The sequence below is a fragment of the Podarcis gaigeae genome (genome assembly GCF_964106915.1).
Source record: "Podarcis gaigeae genome assembly, chromosome: Z".
Taxonomy (NCBI): Eukaryota; Metazoa; Chordata; class Lepidosauria; order Squamata; family Lacertidae; genus Podarcis; species Podarcis gaigeae.
In genome coordinates this window covers 46,057,479-46,080,359 of record NC_139691.1, presented here as the reverse complement: position 1 = coordinate 46,080,359, position 22,881 = coordinate 46,057,479, and the positions used below count along the sequence as shown (strand labels likewise).

Below are 22,881 nucleotides of genomic sequence, written 5' to 3'. Positions count from 1 at the left end.
TTACGTCATCTGAGTGGCAAATGCATCTAATGCAAAAAAAATTTAAAAAAATAACCGTAACTGTGGCAGCTGCAATTCAAAGCTTGACAACATGGTATGGAAACAATGTGGGGCATACAAAGCTGCCTTGAAGCAGGGCAGACTGTTCAGCAATCCACTCTTACTGGTTCTCCAGGGCCTCAGACAGAGGTCTTCTCATCACCTGCTGGGAGGACTGGTTGGGCAGAAGACCAACCAGAGATAAAGCAGAGTCAATGACAGGCTGAGCCAACTAATTTGCAGTATTGTCATAAGAATATAAGAAGGCCCATCTAGCCCAGCATCCTGGTCTCACAGTGGCCAATCAGTTGCCCTCATTGGGAAGCCCACAAGCAGGACCCCTTCTATGGTTTCCAGCACCTTGTGTTCAGAAGCATTATCACCTCCATCCATGGAAGAGCATAGCCATCATGACTAGTAGTCAACAATAGCCCTCTCCTCCATGAATTTGTTTAATCCTCTTTTAAAGGCATCCAAGCTGGTGGCCATCACAGCCTCCTCTGGGAGTCAGTGAAGAGCTCCTTTCTTTTATCTGTCCTGAAGCTCCCAACATTCAGCTTCATTGGATATCTATGAGTTCTAGTGGCGTGTGAGAGGAAGAAAAACACTTTGCTACCCTCTTTCTTTGTGCCATGCATCATTTTATAAACATCTATCACATCACCTCTTACTCACCTTTTCCCTAAACTAATAAAATAAAATCCCAAATGCTGCAACCTTTCTTAATAAATGAGTAGTTCCATTCTCCTCCTCTTGCTGAGTTCTACAAGGGCAACACAAACTAAAGAGGAGGAAGCAGATAGATGGTGTCAGCCCCTGCGCTCATATGGGTGCAGGTGGTCTGGCCCATGGGACCTTTTCCAGACTACCTCCCTCATTGCCCCTACTTTGCACATGGAGTCTTTTTTCCTGGCTGGAATGTGTGACTGAAGCCCAGAAGTGCCTCTCTCTTTCCTGGGGAAGGAAACAGAGGTATGTGCATAAAAAGGTAAAGGGACCCCTGACCATTAGGTCCAGTCGTGGCCGACTCTCAGGTTGTGGTGCTCATCTCGCTTTACTGGCCAAGGGAGCCGGCGTACAGCTTCCGGGTCATGTGGCCAGCATGACTAAGCCGCTTCTGGCAAACCAGAGCAGTGCATGGAAACACCGTTTACCTTCCCGCTGGAGTGCTACCTATTTATCTACTTGCACTTTGACGAGCTTTCGAACTGCTAGGTTGGCAGGAGCAGGGACCGAGCAACGGGAGCTCACCCCATCACAGGTATTCAAACCACCGACCTTCTGATCGGCAAGCCCAAGGCTCAGTGGTTTAACCCACAGCACCACCCGCGCCCCTAAGTATGTGCATAGAAATGAGATTACTGTACAAAGGTAAAATTGGCATTTGTTGCTCTGATCATTTTTGCCTCTGGTCCTACCCACCCATGGCATGTGGCAAAACATTTTCCCGACCTTGCTTTACATGTACAGGGAAGTGTGTGTGTGTGTGTGTGTGTGTGTGTGTGTGTGTGTGTATGCAGTGATCCTCCCCACCTGCATTCTGAAATGGTACAGTTCAAAAACCAGTTCATCTGTCATTTATGTGAACTAGCATAGTATTGCATTTAATTTTACTTTATTGCAAGAGAAGAAACTGGCAGTGTTCGGGGTGGAGTTATCTCTAAAAAATTAGCTGCCCAATCCCACTTCTGCATCATCAACAACCTTTAGCCACAGTTTAGGCCTGGACAAGCTGATCTGTTCATCTGTCTGAGGATGACACGTACGTTTCAGATTCACAGGCAGAATAATTTCTGTGGCCCGAGGTGTTCTATGCCGCGGCTTTCATTCTGCAGCTTATGGATCAAGCTCAAAATTATGTGCCGCTCTGCAACCGTGCAGCGCTCACTGCTTGAACTTCAAAGTTAATCCAGATCTCAGCTGAGTTTAATACCTGAAGATCTAACTCATCATCTGCCAGTTGACAGAACAGTGGTAATTAGGAAGACTGTTAAAACAGCTGAATGTTCTAAAAATAAGAGTCTATATTGGGGATGTTCTGCCCCCAGTTAGCAATTAGGCAGGGTCCTTTTGAAGGTTGAGAGTATGTATTAGGGGTGTGAATGCTTATAAGATACTATCAGACACAATCAGGCAACTGTCCTTGAAAGAGAGTCTGAGCTTGCATATTAACTGTGGTGGTCCACTGTCATGGACTGGTTGGATGCAGAGGAATGGTGGGAAGAACCAGCTGGGGAACCCCCAGGGGAAGATGTCTCAGAGCCCAGGTATTGCTGGTGGGATGAAGATGAATGGTCAGAGGAGAAGTGGGTGAAGACTGGGAGGAGGAGGTGTCAGAAGTTGAAAAGGTAACAGGGCTTAGTGAGCTGGGATAGTCAGTGGCAGAGGGGAGTCCAGAATCAGAGGAAGAAGCTGAAGCAGGAGAGGAAGTCAAGAGGCAGAGATGAGTCAGGCTGGTGAAGAGTCATGGGTGTCTCCCCCTCCTGCTGTGACACCTGCAAACACCTCTCCCTCCTTGTCTCCTAGAAGCACAAGAGGTATGAAAAGAGTGGAGGATGCACAGAAGCAGTCTTTGATCGCTTGGGGGAAACCCTGGAGAGGAGGGGTCTTAGGCAGCTGGCCAGCTATGGGGAGGCGGGAACCTTCAGTCTCAGCATCTGCTTCATGGGGATGAGACCTTCTAGATATGAATTGCTGTGCTCATTAGGCCTGACACTCCTGTATTGATTGTGTTTTTTTGCTAATAAAGAGTTAACTCTAACTTGCACAGTATGATTTACTGCTGGCTCATCTCTGACATCCACATTCTTCCTTGCACTCACATGACACCCAACATACAGGAGGACCAAGTGTGCTTGCTCTTTATTTGGGCTAGAAAGATGGCATCTCCCATTAAACTTCTGGATAAGCGAAACTCAGCTCTAGAACTTATCTGTTCATCACAATGTATTAAGGAATTAAACCCTTCAGGGGGAGATGTGTAAGGCAAAACTCTTGCCATTTCATAGCTGGGAATAGGCTTTGTGAGAGAAAGAAAGAAAGAAAGAAAGAAAGAAAGAAAGAAAGAAAGAAAGAAAGAAAGAAAGAAAGAAATGTTTTAGGATAATGTGCAGGAAGGGTGGAAGCAAGAGAGAATTGTTCTTGAAAGGTGTTAAATCCAGATTCCAAGACTGCCCAAAATGTGGCGACAAGGCAGTTTGAGACCTGTCAAATCCACAGCCATAAGAAGGAAAATAAAAGAAACCCAGATATGCAATATCAGGCAAAATGTGCCCATTGATGTCCTGGGTGACTCTGTTTCCTTTAAACCTAACATTGTGTTTGTGTCTGAATTCATGGTGACCTGCTGCTAGTCAGTACAGACAGCCAGTCAATTTAATGATTATCTGCATTGTTTTTAGCAGTGTTTTATATTTTATCATATAATTTTATCATAGCCCAGATAGTTTATGATATGGCAATACAGAAATACTTTTTATTAATAAACAACATCACATTTTATTTATGGGGGGGGGGAACCACCCCAAAACTAAATGAGCATTGTGGCACCATTTATTTATTTATTAGCAATGGTGAAGTCAAGATTCCCCAAAGAGAAACAGGCCTCAAGGGCATTCTAATTTAAGAATTAATTTGCAGCAGAAACCAATTTGAGCAGCTTCCTTAAGTTTTCACCTTCTGCAAGCGGCATCTGGTCCAAGTCTGCCACATAGCTGAAAGCTGAACCAAGCAATCACAAGTCTAGGGGCTCAGCCTGTACTGTACTTGAGCTTCAACCTCATCAGTGAAAGAAAAGCTGAATCACAGAATCATAGAATTGTAGAGCTGGAAGGGCCATCTAGTCCAACCCCCTGCAATGCAGGAATTATTTGTCCAATGTGGGGCTCTAACCTATGTCCCTAAGATTAAGAGTCTCATGCTCTTCCAACTATATTGAAAAAAGGAGCAATGAGACCTCAGAATAGGCCTCCATCTACCCAGTGACACCTACAGTGGTACCACGGGTTACAGACGCTTCAGGTTACAGACTCCGCTAACCCAGAAATAGTACCTCGGGTTAAGAACTTTGCTTCAGGATGAGAACAGAAATCGTGCTCCAGCTGCGCGGCGGCAGCTGGAGGCCCCATTAGCTAAAGTGGTGCTTCAGGTTAAGAACAGTTTCAGGTTAAGAACGGACCTCCAGAACGAATTAAGTTCTTAACCCAAGGTACCACTGTACTCTGTCTGGCAGTAGCTCCTTGGGGTCTTAAGCAGAGAGGGCTTTTGTTTACCACTTCAAACCTGAGCCTTTTAAAAGAACTGATTATGCCAAAGATTGACTGGAGAGTCTTCTGCAGCTGAGCTAGGGTCCCATGCTGCTATTATATCTATCATCTATCTATCTCTATCTATCTAACTAACTATATATCTTTCTATCTATCATATATCTATCTATCATTGATGAGATCGCGCCTAAGCGCCCTCTGCGACCCCGTCGAAACCGGGCCCCTTGGTTTACTGAGGAGCTCCGGAAAACGAAGCGGGATCTCAGACAGCTAGAGCGAGTATGGCGACAGACTCATGACGGAGCCTCAAGAACATCTTATAGGACGCTTATGAAAGCCTATGAGATGGCTATGAAAGCTGCTAAGAAATCTTACTTTGCAGCTGCATCCGCTAGCTCTCGCCCGGCACAACTTTTTAGAATAATTAGGTCAATAACATCCTTAGGAAGACAACCAAACTTAAGCACAGCTGTGAGGCATTCGCGAGTTTTTTTGCAGAGAAAGTCCTGTTGCTCCGCCGTGACCTCCCTGCCAATTTAGATACAGTGACTGAACTGGAGGCCCCTCGACTGACTTCAGGTCCAGTGTTGGACCATTTCGATCGGATACTCCCTACTGATGTGGATAGATTCCTCCAAGTTAGTAGGCCCACCACCTGCCTCCTTGATCCGTGCCCGTCTTGGCTGATTAGGGAGTGTCCAGATGTTGCGCGGACCCCTCTGGTTGAAATTATCAATTTGTCCCTTGACACGGGGACATTCCCAGGGGAACTGAAGGAGGCAGTGGTGTGTCCACTCTTAAAAAAAACTTCATTAGATCCCTTAGACCTATCCAATTACCGCCCAGTTTCAAATCTTCCATACCTGGGTAAGGTAATTGAGAGAGCGGTTGCTGAGCAGCTTGGTAGGTTTCTGGAGGAAACATCGGCATTAGATCCATTTCAGTCCGGTTTCCGTCCTGGTTTTGGGACGGAGACGGCTCTGGTTGCCTTAACAGATGATCTCCGTAGACAACTGGATCGAGGTGGGTCAGGACTGCTGATCCTTTTAGATTTGTCAGCAGCCTTTGACATGGTCGATCATGATCTTCTGAACCACCGCCTCGCAGACGTGGGGATACAGGGCATAGCCCGTAACTGGTTGTTCTCTTTTATCTCTGGTCGGAGACAGAGGGTGGCCCTAGGGAGGGAAATGTCGTCGCGCCACTCCTTGGTGTGTGGAGTGCCGCAGGGCGCAATTCTCTCCCCAATGCTTTTTAACATCTTTATGCGCCCCCCTTGCCCAGATTATCCGGAGCTTTGGGCTGGGCTGTCACCAATATGCTGATGACACTCAGCTCTATCTGCTGATGGATGGCCACACTGACTCGGCCCCGAACACACTGACCAGATGCTTGGAAGCTGTGGCTGGATGGTTTCGTGGGAGCCAATTGAAACTAAATCCTTCGAAGACAGAGGTCCTATGGCTAGGTCGGGATGGCATGGGGATGAGGGACCAACTCCCTTCTCTTGCGGGGGCCCAATTAGTGCCATTGCCTTCCGTTAAGAGTTTGAGTATAATCCTTGATGCCTCCCTTTCCATGGAGGCGCAAGTTACAGCAACAGCCAAGGCGACATTTTTCCACCTTCGCCGCATCAAGCAGTTGGTCCCTTACCTTTCCCGCCCCGACCTGGCCACAGTGATCCATGCGACGGTCATCTCCAGGCTTGACTACTGTAATTCGCTCTACGCGGGGCTGCCCTTGCAGCTGTCCCAGAAACTCCAGCGGGTACAGAATGCTGCAGCGAGGCTCCTCACGGGGTCTCTGCCATGGGAGCATATTCACCCAGTGCTTTTCAAGCTGCACTGGCTCCCGGTGGAGTACAGGGTCAGATTTAAGGTGCTGCTTATGACCTTTAAAGCCCTTCACGGCCTAGGACCCTCGTACCTATGGGACCGCCTCTCCTGGTATGCCCCACGGAGAGCCTCAAGGTCCATAAATAACAACACCCTAGTGGTCCCAGGCCCTAAGGAAGTTAGATTGGCTTCAACCAGAGCCAGGGCCTTTTCAACTCTGGCTCCGGCCTGGTGGAACGCTCTGCCTCATGAGACCAGGGCCCTGCAGGATCTGACTTCTTTCCGCAGGGCCTGTAAGACAGAGTTGTTCCGCCTAGCCTTTGGCTTGGAGCCAGTTTGATTCCCTCCCTCTCTTTTTTTTCCCTTTCTTTTCCTTCTCCTCCTGCGATGAGGCTACATTTTAATATTTTAATGTTCCATTATTTTAATGTTGTATTTTATTTTTGTTTTTAAGTTGTAATCATTCCTCTTGTTTTTATTATTGCTTGTAAGCCGCTCTGAGCCCGGCCTTGGCTGGGGAGGGCGGGGTATAAAAAAAAAAATTATTATTATTATTATTATTATTATTATTATTATTATTATTATTATCTATTTATTTATCTATCTATCTATCATCTATCAGCTCCCTATTTTTCTGTACGAAATGGTTCAGAGCAGCTAACGAGAGGGTAACTGGCAGGGTGCAAAGCTTTGCCATGTTATTGAAATGATCATATTAAAGCATATATAAAACAAAGGGAGCAGCACCAGCCAATCAAATTATCTAAACGGCTCTCCGTTGCAAAATAAACCCTTAGTGGAATAAATAAATAAGGCCCATCTCGTCCAGCATTCTGTTCTCACAGTGGTCCCAATGGGCAAGGCTTGAACACAACAGCACTCTCTCCAGTTGCAGACCCTCCAAGTGTCCCTATTTTCCAGGGACATCCCTGATTTAGAGAAGCCATCCCAGTTTCTGATTTGATCCTGGAATGTTCCACCTTTCCTTAAAGGTAAAGGGACCCCTGACCATTAGGTCCAGTTGTGACCAACTCTTGGGTTGCAGTGCTCATCTTGCTTTACTGGCCGAGGGAGCCGGCATACAGCTTCCGGGTCATGTGGCCGGCATGACTAAGCCACTTCTGGTGAACCAGAGCAGCGCACGGAAGCGCCATTTACCTTCCCGCTGGAAGGCAAGTATTTATCTACTTGCACTTTGACGTGCTTTCGAACTGCTGGGTTGACAGGAGCAGGGACCGAGCAACGAGAGCTCACCCCATCAGGGGGATTCGAACTGCCGACCTTCTGAGTCCTAGGCTCTGTGGTTTAACCCACAGCGCCACCTGCGTCCCATCCACCTTTCCCTAGGAAGTCCCTATTTTCATTGAAGAAATGTTGGAGGGTATGGAGTTATCCAATCCCCAAGCCATCTGAAGGCAATCCTGTATAGGGAAGGTTTTTAAAAAATGTTTAACGTTTTATTGTGTTTTTATATATGTTGGAAGCCACCCAGGATGGGCTGGGGCAACCTAGTAAGATGTGTGTGGTATAAATAGTAATTTTTTTATTATGGAATGGGACGTTCCTATTTTCATCAGAGAAATGTTGGAGGGTATGCATTTGTGATTCCAGACAACTGGCATTCAGAGGCATGACGCCTACGACATTGGAGGGAGGGCGCAGCCATTGTGGAAAGTAGCCACTGTTAGCCTTACCCTCAGTAAATTAGGTAGCAGCTACCCTTATTGAAAGCTAAGCAAGGTTGGGTGGAAAAAAGATCAGTCAGGAATACTAGAAAATAAGTAAATAAGTAAATACTACCCTTAGAGATTGCACCATAATGTAAGACTTGCACTAGGAAAATTGACATCTCTCTTTCCTACCCAAGACTCTAATGATATCTTTGGTCAGCATCCCCATTAATGCAATTCTGAAAACACCGGCGTATGAAGTGGCGGGGGGGGGGGGCATCTGAGTGGAAATATTCCAGCAAATGCATCAGTTTGTTGTATATCATGGGTAGGCAAACTAAGGTCCGCGGGCCAGATCAAGCCCAATTGCCTTCTTGATCCGGCCCGCGGACAGTCTGGGAATCGCCGCATGGATCGCTAGTGTGCGCGTTCTTTCCCTCTCCCTCCTTCTCCCTCCCTCTCCCTCACACGACGGTGCCACCTCTGCCTCCTCCCTCTCTCCCTCCTCTGGGCTTCTCCCTGCCCTGCCTAGAGGAGGAAGGCGGCTGGGCTTTGTTGGTGCCAGCAGCAGCAGCAGCGCTCCAGCGGCCGCCATTTTAAGCAGCCCCTCTCTGGAGCCCTTTCATGCGCTGCTCATCGTCCGACTGCCACCAGCCCCTGCCGCTCACAAGACACAGGTAAACAGCCACCAGGGCTCGTAGTGCTATAGCATCATTCACCCCCCCCAAAAAAAAATATAGTCCACCCCCACACACACAAGGTCTGAGAGACAGTGGACCCGACCTCCTGCTGAAAAAGTTTGCTGACCCCTGTTGTACAGTATATATTTAATCTGAGAACTTGCAATTTGTGTGTATGTGTGTGTGAAATATTGTGAGTTAAAAACTCAACCTTCAAGTCCAGGCAACTGTGGGATTGTGTTCAGAAAAGATTGAAGGGAGTAGGGAGAGAGACAGCTCAATACATTTTATGCTACTTTGTTCTTTCAGGAGGAGTGAAGGTTTTTGAAAGAAATCCACCTCCATGTAAGTTAAGTATAATTATCTGTCTTCCCCCCAAAAAAACCAAACCCATTTCTGAAAGTATAATACAGCAGGAAGAAAGAAAAGGCTGTGATCTCCTCCCCCACCACCTAGCCAACCCAAATAAACAACATTAAATGCAAATTCAGAAAAGGAAAGTTCACGGCCAGGGGTATTGAAGTGAGGTTGGAGTGTGTGTGAAAGAATAGGCATGCATTTCAAAGCTTCTTCATATTTAGGGCCGCAGTGAAAGCTGAAATTTCTAAATGGAGGGGGAGATGCTGGAGCACAAACAAAAAAAAAAAAACACCTTTTCAAATCTCAACACATTTGTCTTGCAAAATATTAAAATAAATGTACCAGCTCATCTCCGGTTCTGCCAGCTTTGCTTAATAAATGCTTTGGTTAATAAAAGCTCAGGCTGAAGACAGGGGAGTGTTATTCTCCCACCCCACTGCTAGCCTGTTCATGGTAGTGCAACAGGTAGTACCTATGAGGTGGAACATATTCATTATCCCTTTGCCGTAAATGGTCAAGCAGGTTTCATGTGGCTTTAGAAACCTAGAAAGCTGTTTGGCCCGAGGCAAAGGAGGAGCAAAAGGGATGTTTTTGCACATGGTAGTAAGAAAGTGCCTGTTATCAGCTCTCCCAAAAGTTGTGTCTGTAAAAAGAGCTCTGCTGAATGAGAGCAAAGGTCCTGCTCCTCCAGTGTTCTGTTCTGACAAGAAGCCATTGGCAAGCCTGCAAGCAGGTCATGAGCACAATCACACTCTCCTCTTCATATTCCTCAGCAGTTTAACAGCTGCTAGCCATGACAGTAAAATAGAACCTCTACATTCATATGCAGTCTAGCTCTGAAAACCAACTGCTGAGGGGCAAAGGAGACAGCTGTTGTCTTCAAGCCATGCTTGTGAATCTTCCAGTGACATTCAGGTGCTCCCTGCTGGAAAAAGACACTGGGCTCAAAGAAGTTTTCATGCAGCAGATTTTTGACCAGGGAAAACTGCAGGGAGTGGAAGAGCGTTTGTATACATATCAGAAGTGGTGAAGCTTTTTAAGCCTGCATTCCCACATGGGCAAGTTTCAGAGGACCAGATGCCAGAGGAGGGCCAGGCACAATGTGACCACATTTTATTGGATACCAGGATGCTACCTTTTGATCAGAGAACTGCTTCTCTCTGTGAGCAAGTGTAGCATACCCTCCAACATTTCTCCGAAGAAAATATGGATGCCCTAAGGAAAAGTGAGACATTGTGGGATGAAATCAGAAACCAGGACGACGTCTTTAAATCAGAGATGTCTCTGGAAAATAGGGACGCATGGAGGGTCTGGTGTAGCAGTTTCTGAGGTGTATGTCAAACCCTCCAAGTGTCCCTATTTTCCAGGGATGCCCCTGATTTAGAGAGGTCGTTCTGGCTTCTGAGTTGATTCCGGAATGTCCCATTTCTCCTTAGACTGTCCCTATTTTCAGTGGAGAAATGTTGGAAGGCATGGAGTTATCCGATCCCCCAAGTCATCTGAAGGCAATCCTGTATAGGGAACTTTTAAAAATGTTTAATGTTTTATTATGTTTTTATATATGTTGGAAGCTGCCCAGAGTGGCTGGGGTAACCCAGTAAGATGTGTGGGGTATAAATAGTAAAGGTATCATTATGGAATGGGATGTCCCTATTTTCATCAGAGAAATGTTGGAGGGTGTGGTATGTGTTTATTTCAATGACGGCAGGCTGATGGGGGTGCAGACATTGCTGCACCATTTTCCACCCGTCCTCTTTTGGCTCTTTTAGATGTGGAAGCCATTTTGTGTAATGCCAAACCCCTATGGCGACCATTTTGTAACTGCGGCGCTCATGTCACTTTCTGAATGTTCCAAAGGGGTCTATGGGTCCCAAAAGGCTAGTGCCCTATGTCCTGCTGTCATTTGTGCCTGCCATCATTGAGGGGCAGAGAGGCTGCAGGGCCCCAGAGTTCTGCCCTGAAATCTGGTTCTAACCATTCCTCTAGATGTTCCTTCTCTTGAATTGCTCCTAGGAAGACCCCAGCACCAAAAGCAAGCATTGAAAAGTAAGCGTGCAAGCCTTACGGCTCAACAATGACAGTCCCATCAACCCCAGAAGCTTTTCAGCGCTGGCTATTTATGACTGCAGAACGAGTTCATTTTCTGGGAACTCTGAACTTGTGTCTCAGCTACATTTTCCTGCTACTTCTTTCCATTCTTTGCATCCTCTCTTCTCCCTGACGCCTCCCTCCAAATGATTTTAATTCAAGTGACATTTGTCCTGTGTAGAAGGATTTGAAGATAATGAGCATTGGCAGCCCTTAAATGATCTGCCCATGTTTTACATTCTCCCCTATCAAAAAGGAGGGAGGTAAATACTTAATTCATGAGCAATGTGTTCCATGTGAGATATCACACACACAAGATTACCTTGGCATAGATTTTCCTCTGGCCCCAACAAGATAAACAGCCTGCATGCGGTTGCTCAGAATGGGAGAAAGTTCAATGGGGCTTAATTTCAAGGGCACATACATATGTGCAGGATTGTAGACAAGTTATTCCCATTGCTTTTTTTTTTCATAACACACTGCTGACATGTAGGATTGAGGTGCAATCCTATAAAATAGGGAATGGGATTTTAGCCATGCAGAAGTTAGAAGTTTCTACATGTAGACCTCACAGACGCCTCTTCTTTCTCCATCCAGGCAAACAAACGAAAAGGGCAAGCAAAGTGATCCACATGAAGAAAGTTTGCAACCTTCAGGACTTATTAGTTTCAAGAAAAGGTGACATGGTAGAAGTTTAGAAAAGTATGAATGAACTAGGCAGAGAGATTTCTTTCCTTCTTTTTCCTTTTAAAAACTGTTTTTATTAAACTATTTCTGTCTCCCCAGGCAGCACTGACTCTTTTACAAAGCCAACTTATTTCCAAAATGTCATCATCCAGAACTCCAAAATGTGGCCCATCTCTGCTTCCTCTATCTTACATCTCCATAGGTGTTATTAGCATCCTTCTAAATATGGCTAAGAGATTGAGCCTTTCTTCTTAGCCTTTCTAAGTTGCTATGCGAAGCAGTGTTGACTCCAGGCTCCAGAAGGGCTGGGAGCAAGACACCATTCATGTTCATCCTCCCTTGGTGAGCTGGTCTCTTCATTGCAATAGGCGCAATGAGCTCTTGGCAGTTGGCCCCTGCTGGGGATTGAGCCCTCTCCAGAGGCCCAAATATGCTGACTCTTGTTGCCAGCCCTAATGCAAACCAAGGCTGCATTCACACCATTTATTCCAGTTCCTGCGTGTTTTTGTAACTGATTTTGCAACTGATTTGAGCTTTCACCTGACATATGGACCCATTTTGGAAAAGTAATGGAATGTAGTGCACACTTGGCACTTATTTCCATGTTATTTGGTTCCAGAAAAGGATCCATTTGCAGCCCCCTTAATCCCGGAAAACTATGGGAGTAAAGGAATGAAATTTGAAGCAGCATACCAGCATAAAGTTCTTTCCTGCAGTTTTCATGCAGTTTTCATGGGGGAATCACAGGGGAACAGAAGCACAAGTGTGGAAAGGGTGGGGGAATAGCAGCATTGTCTAGAGATGTCCAGTGTTGTGCAATGCACTCACTGGGGTGAATGACTTTACCCTGGCATGCTGGCAATTCAGTCAAAAATCCACAGTTCTGTAATGCAACAACGGGTATTGCAATGTGAAAGGAACATTAGAAAATGAGGCAGAAGTACTAGCATTGCATCAGGAAAAGTAATGCTATATTCCTCATTTCTTGTAAGCATATATTGCATCTAAAGTTGCCAGGCCTTTGCTTGCAAAACTGAGGGTTTTCACGATAAACATCTCAATAAGCAAAAGCATTGGTATAAATATAACCCTCTCTCATATGAAGCTGGCTGTAAGAGAGGCTTAAGTCACTGGGAGAGGGAAGAGATGACGATCCCTAAATATTTATATCTCAGCAGTGGAAAGTGGCACCAGAGGCTCAGGGGGGAGCCTGGGCTTTAAGAAGACAGGAGACAGCACTGTTCAAAGGCTTTGCAAAGGCAGGGGAAAACAGGTAGTCTGGCACAGCACTAGCAGAGTGACAGAACTGTAAGCTAGATCAGGAGCGGGGAAGTTTTCTCAGCCTGGGGGCCACATTCCCTTCTAGGCAATCTTCTGAGGGGCCCATGCTGCTGGAGGGGTCATAGGCAAACGCAGGCAAAGCAACAAATGAAAATTTTGCCTTTATGCAGTAGGCTGGTTTCTACACTTGTGCACACACCTCTTTGGATCCTCCACCCACCCAGGCAGGGAAGAGGAATTTATCAGAGTTCCAGAACAGTGCAAAGCAGGACCACCAGTGCGGGTGTGTGGCCTGGGAAGAGGGAGTGTAGCAGAGCATTCCAAGGGCCAAATAGAGGGGTCTGGGGGCCACATTCAGCCCTGGACCTGAGATTCCTCACTCATGAGCTAGGTGGTCCTTGCTCTGATGCTCAGGAGCATGGAGAATCCAGAGATGACCCAGGTGTCCATTGGGAGCTGGCTGGTTGATCAAGAAGGGGAAGGAGCTGCCCAAGATGATATAAACATATCCCTCTTTACAGGAGCTTTGCTGGCATAACAGCTGTCTAGTGGGCAGCTCCAAGTCACCCTGACCTCAGCCACCATGCACCTCACTCTCAGGTGTGGGGATCAGCCTCTGACAATAATGCCTCCACAATAACCCAGCAAGGCAATTCTACTAGCACAACAAGCAAGCCATCGGTGACCCAGTTCCAGAAACAAAAGGCCTCAGATGCACACACAACACTGACATTCAAAGATGCCTTACCTCCAGTTCTGTGGGTGCTTGAGGCTCACATATGGAGCAGGCAACACCCATTCGCAAGTCAGAGTCAGTCAGAGAGCATACCAGACCTTGGATAGCTCCAATGAGACCTGCTAAAGCAGCTTCCAGATAAGTGGGATCTGCAGGGAGCTGGCACCATTTGAAGCCTTATGTAGGAGGAGCTGTCTGGTTGGTTAAAGCATCCTCTGCTTATTCTGTAGCCTTTGGCTTCTGGAGAGGCACAGGCATCGCAGCAGGCTCATCTGAGTCAGAAGATGGTGATGGGTATGAGGCCTCCAAATAAGGTTGTTCTGAACCTCAACCATGTCCTCAGCTGTCCAATGCAACGTCCCCAGGTTATGGGGCTATGACACCAGATAGACAGAGTTGGACCATTGTTCCATCTAGTCTAGTGATGTCTGCTTCTACTGCAAAGAGATCTAAGTTCTCAGACAGCCCTGTTGCCTGCAATTGCATCTCACTCTTAGCTAGATTTTAGATTATGTGTGAGGAGAGACTGCAACCACTTGCTATTACTGAGGTGACTCTAGAAGGGATGGGGTTATTGGAAAAGTAGAAGCCAATCCATTTTAAGGCCAGCTGAGATGGCACATGGGAGATCTCTGGTCAAATTTAACAAATTAGGGTGGGTGTTCTACAAGTTACAAAACAAAGAGATGAGGACAAAGAAAGAGAGATTTGCAGAAAAAATTGCATTGATTTGTGTCCTTATTTGCAAATTTAGAAGTATTTACTATTATTTAAATAGAAACACAATCAATTTCATCACAGTACAGAACGCTGTGAGCCAAAGACCAGTGTGACTGCCCTGTCCGCTGTACAGCTGTTAATTTCTGGTGGAAAACGTCAAAGCCTCACTCTCTTTCCAAATGGTTTTTAGCCTTTAAAGAAAACTCTCCCCATACTTAGGGATGTAGAGTCCATCAAACAGAGGAACACTTCAAATAAAGACTTTCCTGTATGGTCACCCAAACCCAAAACCTTTTTCTTTGGTTAATAGCTGCCATGAAATTGAGGCAGGGCCAAGTGCCCAGGGGGAGATAGGAGTTAGTCCTTTGCACCTGCAGTTTCCAGCAGATTGAATCCCACTGTTCAGAAGCTATCAGCTTCAGAAAGAAGACAAGGCGGGTACAAAAAACACCATGTCTGCCACTGCTGCCTCAGCATCATGGTTGCCTCCATCATCATTAGTTTTCTTGACAGACTTTCATCTATCTGACAGAACCTTGGCCTGATGTTTTGCAGGTGTTGGACTCCAGCTTCCATCAGCCCCAGTGGCCAGCATGGCCAATGGTTAGGGACAACAGGAGTTGGGAGTTCAATGGCATCTGGGTGGCACCAGGTTAAGGATGAGCAAGAAACAGATGAGCGAGAAAGAGAACTCAGCAGTGAGGAGATGCAAATAAAGGGGTGGGGCCAGTGAAGGCTTGCCAATAAGGGTAAATGGGGCAAAGCACCACCAACCACAGTCTGCTCTCAGTCAGAGCTTACCATGTCTGCCTTCTTATTTCCAGCCAATCAAAGGGTGGCTCTGCCTGTCATTGGCACTGGAACCGCCTACTGTTGGTCTTCTCCCCAGCAATCCCAAAGGGCAGCAACCAGCCCCTGGGTGGGACTATGCAAATATCAGGCCCAATTCCCAGATCAGGGCCCCTCCAAAGTGACAGATCAGGCTCTGAATTGCATTGTGGGGGGAGCGGGGGGAGGCTTGTGAACATACATAGCCCTAGCAGTTACTCCTGGGTGGGGAAAGTAAAATTCTGTATTTGTGGATTGCATTTGCTATAAGGCTCAATAAAAGGCATTAATTCAATATTAAAACTCCCACACACATACACAAAAAAAAGCACCTGTTATAAGGACAGGCTGTGAACCAGCGCTTAATAATAGTTACAGATGCCCATGCAAATCTATTTTTGTCTAGTCATCTTTTAATTTTTTTAAAGTAAAAAACAGCATTTTCTTTCATACTTGCCAAAAAGCTGTTTGAAATCTGCTTCCCCTGACCCATGCTGAATAAGCCTCTCAGTTTCTATATTCAGAGCACAGCTGAGACCAAAGTCTCTTAACACCCACCGAAAATGAATAATTTATGCCCCCTTCTCCTTGTACAGAGAGATACAAAGCAACTTAATCATGGGGACTCTTCTTTGGGGTTGGAGGGTGGCACTGAGAACTTTCTGTGAAGAAAGACAAAAGAGAATTGTCCCAATATATGTAGTCAGGCAGACCATTCCAAAAACACGCACGAAAAACCAAGCACCAGCCAAAATTCACACTAATGTATGTTTAGCAAAACAACTTTGAAGAAGGCAAAAAAGAGTCCTAATGGGAATTAAAATTCTTAATGGGTTGTAGCTTAGGGATGGAGCAATTGTTTTGCATGCAGAAGGTCATAGGTTCAATCCTGGGCGTCTCCATGAGAGACTGGGAGAAAATCCTGTTCTGAAGCCCTGATGAGCTGCTGCCAGTCAGTGTTGACACTACTGAGCTAGGTGAACCAAGGCAGCTTCCTGTGTTCTTGTTTCCCCAGTGTCATGGGGCTTCGTCACTCAACAGCTGAGAGCTCCTAACACGCATAGCCTTCAGATAATAGCAGCGTGTTCACAGATTATATTTATTGAGACCACAGTTTGTGTAAAGAACAGCTGAGAGGCACAAATTAGCATGTTACACTCTTTCCCATGAACACTTGCCTATGTGCAGAGACGGTGTGCTCCTGTGCTCAGAGTTATGTGTGAACAATTCTAATATATGGAGACATCCCCCCCCCCCAATACACACACGCATCATGTTGAGGTGGCCAAATCTGATGCACGAAGTAGGTCGCCATTTGAATCGGTTGAGAAAATTTCCAAGAAACATATCACTGTACCACAATGGATGTTGACTTTTTATTTCTTTTCTTGCACACTTTATATTTCTTTATATGGTATTTCATCCTTTATGTCCTGAAGGTATAATTTCATTTTTTCCGGGGATGGAAGCCGGAAGAAATCAATGCTACTGCTTTTCTCTTGGGAGCCACACATTTCTGATCGTTAAGCCAATGAGACAACTACCAAAGGGAGTACGTTGCCATTTGCACAGGAGCTTTTCTGCCTCTCACCAGGAGAGTTTGAAAGGATCTGGTGCCATGACAGCCTGCATTTTGCTGGTGTCCTGGCTTTCAGTGACGACAAGCCTTTTCGCCACCTGCATCTCACATTTATACATGGTCATTACATGAACTCCACAACTAAGAAATAAAGCCTGAGTTTTCTTTTCCTTTCTCCTTCCTCCATCCCAATCCCCTTTCCTTCTACATTATGCCTTTTTAGACCATAAGCCTGAAAATTGGGGCTGTCCTATCATGAACATTTGTGCCCTGCTCTGGGAGCCTTTCCCCTTTTTTATTGCTGAAGAGCAGGATATAAAATGCTTTAAACAAACAAATTAAAATAATATTTGGTGCACCCACACCGAAGTCATTTTCTTTCATTCCAAATTCCATTGTTAGCCTGGGGCAATTACCCGCCCCTTCAGCTGGCTCTTTCACGCTGACTTCCTGAAATATCTTCATATTGGGAGTTCACATGTTAAGAATGGAACTGGGAGATGTGGGGGGAACTATTAAGACCTTGAAAGGGGGCAGAGGAAGAACCACCTTTGGGAAGAGCAGGAATCTCCAGACCTCTACTGGAGCTGTTCTGGTTTCCATGTGTTGGATAGTGCCTGCCCACGATGCTAGGTTTGCTTCTGTTATCATGAGGGCTAGAAAACAGATTTGCCAGAGAGGGAAACCTCTCTCTCTCTCTCTCTCTCTCTCTCTCTCTCTCTCTCTCTCAGAGCCACCCTTGGTCACATGATCCTGTTCTGAACAGCAGCAACAACCCTGATGCTGAACTCCAAGACAAAAGTTAGGTTGCTTCTGATGCCTCACCCAATTCCATTTACAAAAGCAATCATGCCGGCAGTTGCATCTTCAACATACTACACTTATCCTGAAGGCAGAGGTCTATCTTAGGGTGCCCAAAGACATCTTCGTCCACTGCCCAACCCTAAGCATTCATTCATTCATTCATTCATTGTATACACTACTTTTTAAACAAAGAAACTCAAAGCAGTTTGCAAAAAGATAAAACAATAAAAATGAGGAAAAATCCACACCCATACTTTAAAACATACGAAACTTAAAATACTAAAACAAATTGAAATTGTGTATCCCAAGGCTGCTGTCTGGTAGTAGAGCTGACCCTGAAGAGCCCAGGCTGGTGTATCTGCCTGCCTTTCATCCTCACAACAACCATGCAAAGTAGGCTAGGCTGAGAAATTACGGCTTGCCCACGTTTGCGGGTTAACCTGATGGCTGGATAGTCATTTGAGCCTGGGTCTTCCCTTGATCTGTCCACATTGGGTGGATTTGGATTTGATATCTCGCTTTATCACTACCCTAAGGAGTCTCAAAGCGGCTCACAACCTCCTTTCCTTTCCTCCCCACAACAAACACTCTGTAAGGTGAGTGAGGCTAAGAGACTTCAGAAAAGTGTGACTGGCCCAGCAGCTGCAAGTGGAGGAGCAGAGACGTGAACCCGGTTCACCAGATTACGAGTCCACTGCTCTTAACCACTAGGATCACACCCAAACTGTTTATGCCCCCCACCCCTTCTGTTCCATGTGATAGAAGGTGCAGATCTAAATCTTGGACCTGAGTTCAGACACTTGACACTCACATGTTCATGGGGGGGGGGAGCTTTTTGTACTCTATTTAGTTGCAACCAGATTGCCATCATTTTGCAGACGTCAGCACTAAATTATTCCAAAGAGCGGGTTATGAACAAAGAACCCTCTTCTCTTGCTGAGTCACATTAAATGTCATCTAGTCTAGCATCCCATTTCCCAGAACAGCCATCAGGATGCTTCCAGGAAGACCAAAAACTGAAGGAAATAGGCCTTTTCTGATGTTTCTTTCCAACAACTGAATCTCAAGTGTAAATTGCCTCTAAATATAGCAGTTATTTGGCTGTGTTCAGATGCTGAATTAAACTACGCTTTCATGCAGGTATGGGGAATCTTTTTTCCTCCAGATGCTGCTGGACTACAACTCCCATCATCCCTGACCGCTGACCATGCCTGCTGGGTTGATGGGAATTGTAGTTCATCAACATCTGGAGGGCCAAAGGTTCCCAACACCTGGTTTAAAGGAACAAAAATGAAACCATCCTCTCCTAAACTCACATGCTCTATCCTCCACGCTCCTCTTCTGATGTGACATCAAGAGATTGGAATTGCCCACTGCCATTTTAGAGTAGCCATAGTTTAGCATGTCATTTTCATCCCAAACTCTGGTTGACCTTACCTAGAATTAATGGAAACAAGCCAGCTTCATAAACTAAGTGTTGAAGTTGATTTATTTCTACTAACCAGATTTAAGATTAAACAGAGCTGATTCAAGTTTGGATGACACTGTGTATACTGTGGTTAATTTGTACGTATAATGGAAGCAAAAGCTGTCTAGCTCCTCATTTTAACAGCATGGTGGGGAGGTGGAAAGTGTGAGCCCAGAGGCTACACTTGTTATTGCAATGCTAAACCAGGGTTTAGTGCTACACTGAACCAACTCATTGCAGGAATGGAAGTACCTGTCAATTTCTGCATACATTTGCGATTTAAAAGAAAATTTAAAATGACATGAAAATTTGTACACATTCCCACGGATGTTTATTGTAATATACAGATTTTTGCAGCTTCCACTTAATAGAATGTATCCTTGCATGCTATCTTTACTAATACACAATTTTTTGTACACATTATTTGAAGAACTGCATCAAAAATTTGGAAGAAGTGTACATTTCAGAGGAGGGCTGTGTTTTTGTTTGGGCATTGTTTGGAAGGTATGAATCTGGCAAGTTTGCACCAAAATGTAAACGGAGCAAATTTCACCCCCATCGCTAGCCTACTGACATATTTCTTCTTGTGAATTTCTCTAATCCTCTTTTTTTTAAAAAAAAAATCTCAATAAATGACCAACTTTATCACATCCTGTAGCATCTAATCCCACAAGGCGATTCTGAATCGTGTACAGTCATACCTCGGAAGTCGAATGAAATCTGTTCCAGAAGTCCGTTCGGCTTCCAAAACGTTTGACTTCCGAAGCGTGACTTCTGATTGGCTGCAGGAAGTGCCACCAAACATTTAGCTTCCAAAAGAACATTAGAAAACCGGAACACTCGATCATTCGGGAGCCAAAACGTACAAGTTTCAGGGCGTTCAAGAATTGAATAGTACTTTCTTTTGACCTTTCAGTCAGTTTTGTTTGACACTTCCAAGTTCTTATATTATGAAACAAACATCTTTCTATCTTCATTCTACACACCACCCATCATTTTGTAAACCTGGACTTTTTTGGGGAGGGTGGGGCTTCTTAACTGGTCTCCAATCCACTGATCAGTTCAGTTTGGGCTTTTCTATATTCTTACTCATTTTATGATATCCCTTTTTTGGGTAGATCAACCATGCATTCTATATGGGATCCACTTTGGGATTCCATTTTCCCTGATATGGAAGCTCCAACTGGTCCAACAAGCAGCAGCTGGAGTCTTGATGGGTTTGCCAGCACAACATGAATCCAGGGCTAAAACTTTGCACCAACTCCCCCTACACTACTGAGCCTTGTTCAAAGCTCTTGAATTAATTTGAAAGGCCCTTTACAATTTGCATCCAGGATACCTTAAGAATTTCCTGGTTTCTTAAAACCGTGCCTGATCACTGAGATCTTTGGTGGTACCCAAAAGGGCCCTTTTACCAAGTGCTTAGAAGAGGGAACTCATTGTGGGTGTGACAACACTTTAGAGAATTCCATTCCTAGGTAGAATTCCGCAAAAGGGCAGAACTATTTAACAACAATCAATAATTGGCTGGCCCATGCTATTCTTGGTTATTTGGAAAATTATTTTTATTCCCTGTGGGTTACTTTTGCTGGCTGCTTGATATAAACCTGGAGTTTTGCCCAAATAAACTGCATGCCATTTCCACCCCTCAGGGGTTTTCCAAAAATAAAAATTAATCACCAAGAGGCACTGTTTTATTATTTTTATCCAGCACAGACTCTCCTTACTTGGAAAGACAGGTTGAAACTGAATGTGGCAGAGGCCAGCAAAGCCAAACATTTTTATTCAGTAACAAAAATCACCGGGTGACGCTGCAAAAGGGGATGTGATTTTTGTTCCCTGTGGAAATGTTGCCAAAACTTCAGTGACCAAAGAAAGGGTCTTGTGGCAATAGAAGCACCTTAACAGTTAGGGCCATTCAAAACTGAAGCCACAGCTGCACTATACATTGAAAGTAGCATGATACCACTTCAAACAGTCACAGCTTCCCCCAAGAAATCTTGGGAAGTGTAGTTCGTTACAGGTGCTCCGATTTGTTAGGAGATCCCAATTCCCCTCACAGAGCTACAATTTCAGTGCGGTTGAACGATCAATCCCTCTCCCCAGGGAACTCTGCCTATGTTCAGTAGAGCTCATACTCAGTGAGTAAAGGTATGGAGCCTTAGTGATTGCAAAAACAAACAAGAACTGGTATTGGCTGCCTTTAGAAATATACAAAAACCCTTCCTCCAAAGCTGGCTCAGCTGCGCTTCTAACCCAGATATTAGACCACCGAGCACCACAGCCATCTAAGAAATATTTTCATTTACACAATGCCTGTCACACAGACAATTCCCTAACTCAAAAATCCAGAACTCTCACCAAAACAGCAAGCCTCCACCAAGTTTGGAAATCATCTTGCTATGATACATGGAATTGGTAAACAGCCTGAATTCCTGCCGCTTGTACATTGTTTGATGGTAGCCACTGTGGATAAGAAATTATTGGGGAAGGGCTGTAGCTCTGTAGTAGAGCACTAGGTTTGATTCTGGCATCTCCAGGAAAGGCTGGGAGAAACCCCTGCTTGAAATGCTGAGGAGTTGCTGCCACTCAATGTGGAACAATGCTCTTGTGTGCTGTAAGACAGCTTGATAGAATCACAGAACTGCAGAGTTGGAACGGACCACAAGGGTCATCTAGTCCAACCTACTGCAATGCAGGAATCTTTCACCTAACATGGAACTTGAACCCAAGGCCTTGAGATTAAGAGTGTCATGCTCTACCAGCTGAGCTATCTCAGCTATCCTGTATGTTTCCTGTATAGCTGTTAGTATATCAGATATCCTAGCATTTGTGGGGGGATCCTTTGAGAGCAATAGCTGTTATAGTACAGGTGAGTACTATACCAGATATACTCAAGATATACTCAGATATACTCAGTGCACTTAAGCCTTAAATGCATATCTTATTTTCCCCAGACAAATGAACTGCATCGTCAGAGAAGGGGTATGATGCAGTCCCAGAGGTTGGTTATAAAAAAGATAACCAGCCCCTCCATGTTGCCATACCAAAGTCCACAGCTGAGACCCTTCTTCAGAAAGGGAGTATGGCTGCAAGAGAAAGGACCTTTTATGTTGCCCCCACCCCCAAGTTATCACCTTAAAGGGGATTCTCAGAAACTACTTTAATATGTTTTTTGCACCAGGGAAGGAATTCCCCCCATGCCAAGCTTTCCCAAAAAGTTTTTAGAATAATTTGTTTTAGTGTTTTAAATCTCTGCATTCTGCTCCTGTTTGGGGATAATAGTTAGAGGTTGTTGTTCCATTGTTTTAGTTTACAAGGGTCTTAAAGAGTTATGTGCATCATATGTGCTAAGAGCATAAGAAGAGCCTTTCTGGATCAGGCCAAAGACCCAGCCAGTCCAGCACTTTTTTCTCATAGTAGGCAGCCAATGCTCTGATGAGAAGACCTCAAGCAGGGCATAAGTGCAGCAACACCTCCCCCCCTCCCAGGCCAGAAACTAGTATTCAGAGAGACACTGCCTCTGGCAGTGGGGGGGGGGGCACAGACATCTCTAGCCCAGCATCCTGTTCTCATGGTGCCCACCGAGATGCCAATGGAAAGTTTGCAAGCAGCACCTGAGTGCAACGGCAGGCTCCCCACTTGTAAAATCCAGCTGCCTGTATTTGGAAGCATGCAGCTTCCAAAAGTGGAGATAGAACACAGCCATCATGGCTAACAGCCATGGGTAATTTTAGATGCTTTGATATGATCCTTGCTTCTGTAGGTCTTTTTGTCCTGAGGTTTTGTTTTTTGCACAATGGGTTTCACTGGCATTGCAATTTGCATTATGGAGGTTGGT

At 45.3% G+C, this 22,881-nt stretch overlaps 1 protein-coding gene and 1 long non-coding RNA gene across 10 annotated transcripts in view; one reads left to right on the top strand and one right to left on the bottom strand.

Moving 5' to 3' along the window:
- The window catches only part of FGF13 (fibroblast growth factor 13), a 233,815-nt gene that overhangs the window by 176,187 nt on the left and 34,747 nt on the right, over positions 1 to 22,881 (bottom strand). The window lies entirely within an intron of this gene.
- On the top strand, positions 8,277 to 17,155 carry LOC310837039. Its single transcript, XR_014560363.1, has 5 exons — positions 8,277 to 8,486; positions 8,799 to 8,834; positions 10,836 to 10,895; positions 11,535 to 16,166; positions 16,261 to 17,155. It is a non-coding gene; the product is annotated as an uncharacterized lncRNA (long non-coding RNA).